Source organism: Urocitellus parryii, chromosome X, assembly GCF_045843805.1.
Source record: "Urocitellus parryii isolate mUroPar1 chromosome X, mUroPar1.hap1, whole genome shotgun sequence".
NCBI classification, from domain to species: Eukaryota; Metazoa; Chordata; class Mammalia; order Rodentia; family Sciuridae; genus Urocitellus; species Urocitellus parryii.
Genome location: NC_135547.1, coordinates 16,613,652 through 16,626,600, shown reverse-complemented (window position 1 = coordinate 16,626,600; position 12,949 = coordinate 16,613,652).

Sequence of the window (12,949 nt, the reverse complement as noted above, 5' to 3'; positions counted from 1 at the left end):
ATTTGGAAATGTTATTTTATATAGGAATGCTATATAAATGTTATTTTATATGTAAATGTAATTTTATATACTTCATGTGTACAGTACCACCCTTGATTTTATATTTCCACAGCTTAGTTGAGAAGATTTTTTTTCTTAACTGCTAAGCATATGTTTAAAATATAAATAAAAATTGATTACACTTATGGCTTAAGTAGGAAGGTGGAAAGTTTTCTAGATTTATGCTTAGGACAGGTGACAGTACTTGAGATTCTATTCTTAGTTTGTCCTTGCTCCCTTCTCTTCAGGCAAGACACTTAATCTTTTAATGTCTCAGTTATCCACCTATAACACCTGTAATCTTATTTCATGAAAACAGTTTCTAGTTTATATTTTAGCATTTGAGGACTTGGTATGAAAAGTGGCACAGAAGTTCAAATTACTATGTAGAAAGTATTTATTTGTATGCTGAATGATAATCTTGACAAATTACTAATTACTACATTTAGAAAGTTACCACTCTGGAGGGAATTGATATTTGATATTGTTGTCCTGTGTGTTCTAAGTTACCATCATAACAGTAGGAAAATAAACCCTGTCCTGGCTGGGTTACAAAGGGATTAACTCACTTCTTCAAGTTGTTACTGAAGTTCCAGCCCTTAAACAACAGAAGTTAAAGTGTTCCTATTTTATTTACTTTTTCCCAAGTGAAAGTCTTATAACTAATCTTAGCTGAAATTTTTCTTTAGTTGATGGCTTTCCAAATTATTTTCTTTGTAAAGAATGAAGGATGAACCGTGTTAGTTACTTAAAGCTACTAAAAATACCCTATACAAATATGCACAGTAGTATGCTTTTGATTTTAGATCAAAGCAAGGACCCAAGATTATGTGGAGCTTGCTTATTATACATTTGTTCCCAACTACTTGTGCCTTTGCAAAGAATTCCATATTAGCTATATACAAGAGGATTAAATGGCTTGACTCTAAGTAAAGCTAAAATACACATATTACTATTTTTCTAAATTCTATATCCTTGAAAGTTTGGGCTAACATGTAAGAGAGAAAATCTCTATCACAGAGATTGTCAATCTTTTCACAATGATCTGCCTCTGTATTTTGTGGTGTATAATAAATGTGTGTGTACTTATTATAGAAATTGTGTGAGTCATGAAAATTTAAGTCCAACTGAAAACCAAGAAGATACTACCTACATATGTACACAGCCTGATTTATATATGTATTCATATTTTTTTATTCTACAAATATTTTGCTACCTTTTATTTCATACAATATTTGGAGACATCATTCAATTTTGTTCCTAAAACAATTCTATACTACTATGTATAATTATAACACTCTATTTTTTTACAACAACTCTCTTGAAGACAAGAGATAGGAAGTGAAGGAGAGAACTAGTATTTACTCAGAACTGCTATAGTTTGAACATCCATCTCAAATTTATACATTTAACAGCTAACTTGTTGAGAGGTAGGACTTCTAGAAGTTATTAGGTATTGTGGGTTAATATCATGGGAATCATACTGTTAAAAAAGAGAGCTCTTTCCAGCTCCCTTGCTTTGTCTCACCATGTGATACCCCCCAATCATGTTATGATGTAAGAAGGTACTTTCAAGATGTCATGAATATGCTCTTGGGCTTCCCAGTCTCTAAAATGTGAGCTAAACAAACATCTATTCTTTATTGAAAAAGAATAATTCTATGGGGAAAGCAGGACAGATGTTGATATCCTGTTTTCATAGATGAGAAAAGTAAATTAATTTTGCTAGTAAGCAACTCACTAATCAAGAGACTACATGTGGGGTATTTGATTCCAAGTCTAGAATTCTTTCCTTGAGTTATAACACAATAAAGTCAACAAAATTTCACTGTTATTTTCATTAAATGAAAGCTTAAAATTAATTTTTAAATGGTTATCCCAATTTAAATTCTACAAAGTAAATTTTAATTGATTTTGAACTCCCTAAAAGTGTTTGAAAATTAGATATCCTATTTCACAACTCCTGAATTAATCTCTTCTTTGAACATTTCCTGGGCCAGTATATGATAATTTAAATAGGCTTTAGCATTTATTTGTGATATTAATGAGACAGTTTAAAGATAATTAAAAGTAACTAGGTTTGCCTTTCTTACATACTCCTGGTTTGCCATGCAGAAGTGTCACAACACCATAACTGTGGATCCCCATTTTGACATCTAATAAGGTTAGTTGTTATCCATACTTTTAAAATGGTTGAGCTGGGCACAGTTGTATACATTTTTAATCCTAGTGACTTAGGACGCTGAGGTAGGATGACCAAAGTTTGAGGCTAGTCTCCGCAGCTTAGCTCCCAAGACCCTGTCTCAAAATGAAAAGGACTGGGGATATAGCTCAGTGGTAGAGCACCCTTGGGTTCAATCCCCTGTGTACACACACACACACACACACACACACACACACACACACATAAACACACATATATACACGCACATATAAATACTATAATATATATAATAGTGTGGTGATACTAATATAATACTATACTATATATAAATAAATAAAAATAGTTTGCACATTTAAGCTTATTTATAAACATCAACTCTTTTCCAGAGTTAATAAAGTATTCATTGTGTGAGTGAAATGAGGGTATCAGTGATCTTTGCTTTTTTTTTTTTTTTTTTTTTGTAGAAATACAGAGGTACATTACAAGTTGGTAAATCAGTGACAATTAGCCACAGACTAGGTCACTTGGCTTCAGTTAATTATATGACCTTTAAAAATCCAAGTGCTTATTTCAGAAAAGACTTACTTTTGAAATTATAGACATCAAGATATTACTCTGCTTTGAAAGTGGGAACAATTATAGGGTGGATTGAAAAAACTGACACAGATACACTTGGAAAATCCCTGAAAGACTTATATAACAAATGAGGATATTGTTTTGTTTTCCCAGCATGCAGTTTTAAGGTCAGACCTGTGACTCAGAACTGTGCACTTCCCTGGTGGTATGCATCAGTGACATGTTGCCAGTCTTATCCTCCAAAAAGGCTTGTGCCCAGCTCAAATTACTCCATTATAATCCCCAGCTGAAAAGCCACCCTTCGTTTTTTTTTAAATAGATAAAGAAGACAACGTGAATATTTGAAAGTCAAGTAATGTGTGTACTTTATATAGTTATTTAGCCTAAGATTTGAGGAATACTAAGATTTGACTGTCCTTAATTTTGAGAAGTAGATCCTCTGTTGCCACTAATCCACCATGATGTGGTGTAGCATGAGCACATGTTGTGTACACTGTCAGCATAAGCATTTTACTAAGTTTGTTGTTTTTAAATTCACTGGCAAGGCATTGTAGTTGGGTGCAAAGAGCATTAGACTTGGAATCAAAAGCCACTTCCTCTCTGGGTGGATATGCTAAAGGTAATCGTAGCCTAGTTGGCATGGGATTTCTAGATGGCATCTTCAATTTGTGAACAAGAATAATCTGTCATTTCAGTAAGCTTTGGTGGTTGTTCTTCCTGATCTGCTTGAGATCTTTTCATTCTTTTTTCTTTTTGTTTTTACACAGTGCCTTCATTTTATTTATTTATTTTTATGTGGTGCTGAGGATCGAAATCAGTGCCTCACATGTACTGTGCAAGCACTCTGCCACTGACTTATACCCCAAGCTCATCCTTTTCCTTTTTTGTTCTCCCTTTCTTTGTAAACCAAAATTCCCATTCCTTTAGCATAGCTGATGCCTCTTGAGTGTTAGAGAAGGGCAATCTGGTTAAACTCACTCATTATGTAGTATTTTTAGTTGGTACATTCCATCCTTTCTAGATATACATATATTCTTTTTTGTGTGTGTGTAGTGCTGGGGACTGAACCCAGGGCCTTATGCATGCTAGCAAGCACTCTACCAACTGAGCTATATTCTCAACCAAGATATACACATATTCTTTCCAGTACTGTTTGTCACAACAAAAGACGAGAAACGATTTAAATGTCAACAAGGAACCACATAAGTTAACTGTGGTATATATACACAGTTGAATTAGGATATATGTGTTAAAAATGGAATCTCTTTTTTGTTCTGGCATACAAAGTTCTCTAAATATAAATAAATACAAATAGCAGTAGAATAAATAGCAAAAGCAAGACACAGAAGAAGACATATAACTACCTAATTGTTATATACTTGTATCTTTGGAAGCACAAGAAGACCATGGTATCATTGGTTATGAATATAGAGGGGAAGTAGATGCCTGGTGACAGGCAGGAGGAGGAAGGCTTTTCTGTATGTACTTTTTTTGTACCTTTAAAAAAGATGTTTCAAAGTAAGATAAATTTACACAAAAAAGAAAATGTTCATAGTAGCATTATTTATAAGGGCTAAGATGTAGAAACAACCCATATATTTGTCAACTTCTAAATGGATAAACAAAATATGATGTATCTATATAATGGAATACTTTTTTATGGACACAATATCTTTGGTTTATTTATTTATTTATTTTCATGTGGTGCTGAGGATCGAACCTAGTGCCTTATATGTGCTAGGCAAGCGCTCTACCACTAAGCTACAATGCCAGCCCCTATATAAGGGAATGTTATCCATATAATGGAATATTTTTCAGCCATGAAAGGGAATGAAGTATTGGTACATGTGGCAACATGTACCAATTGAAAATATTACACTAAGTGAAAGAAGTCAGACACAAAAGACCATATCTTGTTATGATTCTATTTATATGAAATGTCTAGAATAGGCCAATCTGTAGAGATAGAAAGTAGATTAGTGGTTGCCAGGGGATGAGCTAGGGGTAAAGAGGAGAATGAGGAGTAGCTGCTAAGATAATCAGGGTTTCTTTTGGGTTGATGAAAATGTTCTGAATAGTGGTGATGACTGTACAACTTTGAGTATACTAAAAACCATAGTACATTTTTAAAGGGTGAATTTTATGATATGTAAATAAGATGTTTATAAATAAAAAGCTACTTGGTAAAGTGAGAAAATGAAAGCTTTAACAGTCAGTGTGAACATATAAGATAATGAAAAACATCAGGCTTGGTGGCACACATCTGTAATCCTAGTGACTTGGGAGGTTGAGTCAGGAGGATGGCAAGCTCAAGACCAGCCTCAGCAACTTAGTGAGACCCTCAGCAACCTAGCAAGACCCTGTCTCAAAATAAACAAAAAGAGCTGGAGATAGGATGTTTCAGATCCATATTCTTGGCATACATTCATAATTAACTCATGATGCAAAATTAATCTGCATTCTGGTGGGAGCTGCCTAATGGATATAAGTAGTTTCTTTGCATTGTTGATCTTTATGGACCAACTTTAGCTCCAAGATGTGAAGCACGTATAGTCTTTTTATTAAATAGCATTCATAAGAGCAAACCCTTCTTTGTTATGTTGGAAAGCCTATTAACTCCAGCCAGGGAAGTTCTAATCCTCTCTTGTGCTACCTGGACCCTTTCTTGGTAGGAAGGCTCTTATGTACCCGCAAACTGGGCAGGTGACCTAGATTATTGGGCCTTTTCCTTGAGGAGCAAAAGAGGTTTGTTCTTCCCACGACCTCATTCTCTGTTCATAAACCCTTCTCTGCCCATGTTGCTTATACATCTTTCTGTGCTAGGCCAGAGGCCAATACCTCTAAGTCCCTAGGACTTTGAGGTTTGCTCTCTGCTATAGTTATTCCCATGGTCTTTACAGCTGGGCTCTTGGCCAACATCTTGAGCTCTTATCTCTTTTTAACATATCTCTTGTGAAATGGTAAACTTGAAGATAAATTGTACTTGCAGGAATCTGCTGCTCGGAACAGCTATATTTTTAGAGTGCAGTTGAATAAATAATAATATAGTTCTTGCTGTGTGCCAATCCTTGCAGTGACCCTATTACATAGCTTCTATTATCCCCATTTTACTGATGAGCAAATGGAGTAACAGAGAAGTTAGTTTGTGTATGTTATACAACCAGGAAGTGGACACTGTAGTACACTTTATTCTATTGAAACTCATATTAATCTTGGAAATTCCTTATTATTTATCTCAGAACTAACAATGCTAGTTGTTCAACCAATCTTATATATAATTGAACTTGGAATTTCTTTCACAGAAACTTTCAAAATAGTTCTGATCCAGCCTACATTCATTTATCTGAATAGAATAATCTCTATCACTCTTTGTTTCATTTTCTGTACTTTACATAATCTGGTCTTATTTATACTAAGTACATATGTCACATGTTCTGTTTATCACATTGCTTGAAAATGAACAAGAAGGGCTGAGATTGATGTCAGTGTGATGCAATAAGCGTGTATCCTTTGGTGGTTTCTGCCACTCTGGGTCTACCTGCAGACCCTCTTTTTATTGTGGTGCTGGCAATTGAAACCAGAATTTTACCTGTGCTAGGCATGTGCTCTGCCACTGTGTTACACCCCAGCCTCAAGATCCTCCTTTTTTGTGAAGCCAATTTGCTGGCTTTATATCCTCTCATTGCTACCTAACATAGTAAACATATTGCTTGACTTTGAGATCCTTGAATTCACACACTCTTGTTTAAATGTTAGCTGTTTTGGATAGACTCTTTGCTTCTTTGTTCAACCTAGACCTTGTCTCCCACAGCTCTATATCAGCAACTGTTTCCAAATTATCTCAGCAGTGTGTGGTCTCTTTGACTAGACTCTTGGTGTAGCACAAGGGAATCTAAGCTGTTTCACTTGTAAGTCATATAACTGTCCTTTAGTCTTGGAGTCTGTGATCCATATTACAGACCAAATGTTGTAATTACCAAAGTCAAGGGATCATGAACCTCATTTATCATAAACCACATTCCTAGGCTTTGCATTGTCATGAGTAAAGGACCCCCTGGTGGAAGTCGCTTGACAGGGAGCAAGAAAGAGTACCTTTTGAGGGAATAGACACTCAGGTTCCAGACTTGGAGCTGCAGCTAACTCAGGGAAGTAAGTCATCTTCCCATCTTGGAGCTGCAGTTTTCCCATCTGCAAAATGAGAGAGTTGAACTAGATGGTATTGAAGATGATTTCTAGCTCTGTCATTATGCAATCTTTACCGAAGTGGAAACACCCATAGACCTGGTCCACTTCATTTCTAGGTCCTCCTAGAATCTCCACATTTGGAGGGACCTACTTACACTCTGTTTTGACCATGCACAGACGGACCAAGGGCATACAAGCTATGCTTCAGGGTAATAATGTCTTGGCAGACCACACATGCAGATCACTCTGCTACTGCCACATAGTTTTTACAAAATAGTGCCTGTCTCGGCACAATAGAAGAGTTCTTTCCGTAGAAAGTTATTCTTGTGAGCTCTTTCAACATAGATCATTGTGGGCTACCACCTTCCTGAGTCCACCTCTAACTACTCCTGGGTGGAGTGTAGATTGAGGCATTGCTGAGACACTTACCAGGGCCCTTAGGAAAACTTGCATATGGAGGCCAAGTACCTTCTGTACTATAGTCATTTCTCCAGAAATCTAGATTGCTTTTAAGATGCTCTAGTGTCTTAACAAAATATGACTTCCTGAGTGACATCCAGATCACTGCTTGGTCTCTTTCCTTCTCCTATGTTCACAGTCCTACTTCGGGGTACGTTAAGTTCAGATGTTCTATTGAGCAAATCCCATACAACTACTTTCTTCAACCTTCAAGGTCAAGGTGTTTCTTCAACCTTGACCTTGAATTCTAGGACTATCCTGTTTGGTGTTTGAAAAGAACAGTGCATAGCACAGTAATATACTCAACATAGTCCTTTGGTAAGTGAAGACAGATTATATGTTACTAGTCTTAATATTTCACACTAAGAAGAAGGGTTCATGAAGTATTAGGGTTTCTTTCGAATCTCAAGCAGTCAGTTGCTATCAGCATTAAGAGTACAGGTATGGATGGTAGCTTATTTGACTTGCTCTTCTTTCCTGTTATGGGTATTAATCATCTGGGTAAATTATAGAAGAGGGCCATGGAATGTTTAGCCCTCAAGCATCCATCAGAGGCTTGAAATGTCCATAACAGGTGGGCTTGGTGAATGCCAGGACTTAGTATGATTGAAAGGGTGTTTTGAGTCATGGCACATGGCAACATGGAAATAAAACAGATATATCACAAGTGGGTGGTAGAAATAGACTTGAAGAGAATTTTAACACCTAAAATATGACAGAGATTTATCCCTACCAGCTTCTCAGTTTCATGAAATGTCCATTTCCCCTTGATGTGAGATTTTATGTGTGTATTATATATTTCCTTCTAAAATTCTTTCTGGTTTCTAGTTATTTTCTGGTTTCTCTTTATTTCTCTTTTAAGTGCCACCTTTGTTTTTTATATCTGAACTCATCATAGTGGCTTGCTCTGAAAATCATTTGTGCAATGGTGTCCTGATAATGATTTCTGATTAGAGGTCCATGAAAATATCTGTAGAATATTTTCTACATCTTGAAGAGAGTCTAAAGGTAACATGGGAAGGGGCAGACTTTGAGAACAGGAGACATTTTAAACCGTTACTAATCATGGAATGACATTTTCAAAAATCAAATGACAGAAGCCATGGCATATATTTCAATTCTTAATCCCTCAGTGAATATTATTTGGAAACCTTCTGAGCCTTGGTCAATTGTAGAATGAACAGGTCGGCAGTAGGGATAATTAGCATTTTAAAGGTGCCCTGCTGTTTACAGGGTCTTTTATTTCATGTATCTTATCTCATTTGTAACAGATCTTCCCCTGTTCATAGCCACCTTTGCTTTTGCTCTGAGATTCAGAGGCCCTTTGGAGAGGCAGAATTGAGGACTTTAATTTGCATCTTGCATGAAGAAAATCACCTCCTATGTAGTTTTGGGAGCGCTCCTTCATTTTGCTCTTTCATAGTTATGCTGGGAATGGTGACATTTAAGCAGTGACTTTGCAAAACTGGACTTGTGAATAGGAAAAAGTACTCTCCCCACCTTAAAGATTGACAGGAACCTGAGATGGCTAAAGCTATACTTGACTTTTTCTGGCAAGAGTACATAGGACAAGAAATACTCTGGAGAGTTCAACATTGAATCACATCATATCATAGTACATGACTAGATGCTTTAATCTTGCAGTTGGAGTCACTCAGGAGAAATTGTTGGCAGAGGAACTATTAGCCTGACAAAATTATATTGAGAAAAAACTCGTAGCATATTAATTTATTAGTAGTAGACAAGAGGAGAAGAAGAATGTAAAAAATATTGAGATGAAATCACTGATAAATCCACAAAGAATCCATTCCTTGTTATTCAGCCTCTTGCTTCTGGCCATGACTAATGACCAGTAATTGTCTGAATAAGTTTTCAACCATTTGAAAAAGTCTTTAATAAAAGGAAAATAAAGGAGAAGTGTGACCACAAGTCACACTGTGAAGGAGAAATTCCTGAGGTGTGCATGAGCCAAGTGGGTCACTGAATATGCAGCATTTGACTCTATGGTTGCACCACTTTGAACTTTGAAGTGTGATCCTCCCAGTGGTGCTTCTGAGGTAGAGGGTAGGATCCAATTGCAGTGTGGGAATCCCCACAAACTAGTCTTACTTTCTCTCTGCTTAACAACTGAATCTCATTAAAGGGGTTCACTATTGACATCATAAAAGAACCTCATCATGGAGTCCAGAGTGCCACTCTGTCCCACACTGGCTCTGCCTCTCACATCCCCTATGATTCTCCTGCTTGCCAGAATCTTAATCTCCCAAGAGCTCGTTGGCTCCATCCCCTCCTTTGTGTCTACTCAGTCTTTTCAGTCCTGTCTCACAGTGTCCTTTCCATCTAGTCTTTCTTTTCCAGGCCCACAGCCAGTGTCTTTCATGCAGCCCTTCCTTAATAAGTGTAATGCTCTTGTAGGCCCTTTCCCTGCCTCCAGATTCTTCCTGTGAGATCCACCCTTCTTTTAGCTGCTTGCATCACTCAGATCTCACCCTTTCCATGTACCACTTATAAAAAGCCCTCTGCTATGGCTTTCCCACCTCTCTCTCTATGGGTCCTACCACTTATCATCATGCCCTGTCACCTCCCCACTTGCAGGCTACATCCTGCTTCTTGATAAGCTCTGTGTTCTTCTCACACAATTGACCTCACCATACCTTTATCTTGGAATGGCCCCTCCCCATTATGTGCATGCTACAGTCTTAGCCATTCTTCAGGGACCACTCCAGTGCCATGATAACTATTCACCAAGTCTTTCTCACTTGAAAGAGATCATACCAAAGTTGGTATGATCTCTCCTAGTGATAAATCTCGATAATATGTTATATCTCCCCTGTAATACTCACCAAGCCCTGCCTTGAATGGAAGTCATTTGTATATTTATCTTAGCACCATTGAAAGTAAGGGATATGTAAAATGTCTTACATTACATAGTAGGACATCTGCTCAGTGTTTATCATATACAATAAATGAATGGATGGCACAGTGTCACATACAGGTGGACCCCAAGATAGGGCATAATGCATCCATGGGTAGTTGGAATACGAAGATATGTAGATAAACTCTGATATGAATGATTCTCAGGATCACATACAAGACCAAGTTGGGGGCCAGGGGGTTGATGCCTAGCACCCCCTAAAAAAAAGTCATCCTAATTTTTCTAGCCCAGGAGAGACTTGAAGACCTGAAATGTGCGTTCAGACACTAACAAGATTGATTCACTAGTGCAGGCAGCTACAGCAGCACTATACTAAGGCACTTAAAAGCAGCACAGTGATTATCAAGGATATTATTAAACATCACACTGTTAATGTGTAATAAGATCAGCTCAGACACCAGTAAAGCCAGTTGACTATTCAGGTATCTGCTAAATAACCATCAAGGTTTCTGAACCACAGGACAAAGCTACCAACTATTCTTACTGAGAAATTGATTTTTACATTACAGTTGGCCTTTTTCTTTTTGGTTTTGTGAAAGGTCTAGTTTTGTGACCTGAGGACAGCAGGAATAGGGAGTAATGTCCAAGCAGGCACGGGTCATGCTTCATAAAGTTTTTAGGAAGGCAGAGTTATCTAGTTGATGTGAACTTCAGCTGGAATAAATGTAGTTAGTTGTAGGATGGCACTCCCAGCTCAGTGGCTTGTCATATTTGAGTAGTTAGTGTTCAGAAAGTGGTGTTTTGTCTTTGTATTTTCTTATGTCTCAGGCAAAATAGATTCATATTTATCTGTGATTGCTTTTCAAAATGATTTGACCCCTAAAGGACTACTCTACTCACCATGACGATCTACCTCCTGATGAATAGCTTGAAACTAAAATTGACTTCCTAAAGGAAAGCATTTGTGGCACACTAAGCTTATTATTCACACCACTATAAGAGAAGCACTTAAAAATACACTTACTCTACCTAAAAAAAAATATGCCTCCCTCATGAAAATCTAAAATTTTGATTTTGTAAATGTTAATCATATAATAAAATAAGAGCATTTCCCCTCAGTGAAAAGTGTAAGTTTATTCTGTGGGCATGGTGTTGTTGCAACTGGCCAATCCCTCTGCCATAATTTAATCAGCCTGGATGAGTAAAAGGCTAGAAAAATGTGGAGGGGAGAGCATAGTGCCACTTCCTATCTTTTCTCAGGTCTATTTTTTTTAACCCTAACATGCAATGTATTTGCCTGAAACTGCAGGTGTTTATTGTTATGCCATTTTCCAGCTAACTAGGAGTCAATGGCAATTTCAGCTATCTCCTAGAATAACTTTTCCTGGATTGCTTGAAGAGCATGAGAATTGGGAAACTCATTCATTCATTTATCTGTGAAGCACTTACCTATTATGTGCTGTAGGAATGTGGAGACAAGACAAAGCACTGCGTGAGCCCTCAGCCTGGTAGGGGAGCTTTTTGAATAGGGCCCAAAGCAGTGACATATGCACTATTAGATAAGACACTGGATATAAAGGTACTCATCCCAGGGCTGGTCCCAGAGTCAAAACTCATCTTGTTATCCTTGAAGTTTAGTAGCCAAAGCCACTTTAAGGATTCTTGGTAGCACTTATGTTTTTGGAGGGTTACTTGACACTTGTTGGCTTCTTTTGTTTGATTTTTCCAACAAATGGTTTTAGAAAGTCTCCTGGGAGCTGCACTGTGTTGTAGGTATTGGGGCCACAGCAGTGAACACCACCACCCTCTTGGAGCAGAGGGGCAAATCAGACAAGTGAGAGAGATCAGTGTGACGCCTGCTGTGTTAGAAGGAGAAGAAGGAGTTGCGGAAAATTATCGTGTGGACAAGAACTTGCAGAAGAAAGGGAAGGAGTATGTTGGCAGGGAGTGAAGTTGCAATTTGAACCTTAAGGGTGGTCACAGGAGACTCTGTTGACAGTGGCTTGGGGCAAAGACTTGTAGTAGTTGGAGGAGCAACCAGGAGATGTTCTGTACCAAAAAGGTGCAAGGAATAGTGAGAAGGCCAGTGAAGAGTGTACCAGTGCCAGGGGTTTGGGGATGAGGGCAGAGGAGTGGCTGGTAGGGGGTCCTGGAGGGACTTGGAGGCTTTTGCTAAAATTCCTGTCTGGCCAGTCTCCAGCCAGTTGATGGTCTGTGGAGCCATTATAACATGTAAGGTTTCATGTCTTTATTTTCATTCATGCTTTTACATTTATAGACCAATGACAATAAAAAGCGAGAGATTTGAGTAGGTGGGACAGTCTTCTTTGTGTGTGTAGCAGGGATATGCATGTGCATCCCCATTCTGTTTTCTTCTATCTCATGTTGGGGAGATAGGGTGGCTATAATTGTTCTCTTCGGCTATCTGCTGATCTCTGGTACATACCAAGGAGGACATAGAGTTAAGCATTTATAATACCCTTAATCTCTATAGTCATAGTGTCTAATCTTCTTTAATTACACTGGTAACAAAAGTCTATCACTTAGTTACTTTTATCATTAACAGCACAAAAATGCATTATTTATAGGGCCAAATGCAAGCTCTTGAGGCATATAAAGTAGATTAATAAGGTTGGCTCAGCGTTAAGCTA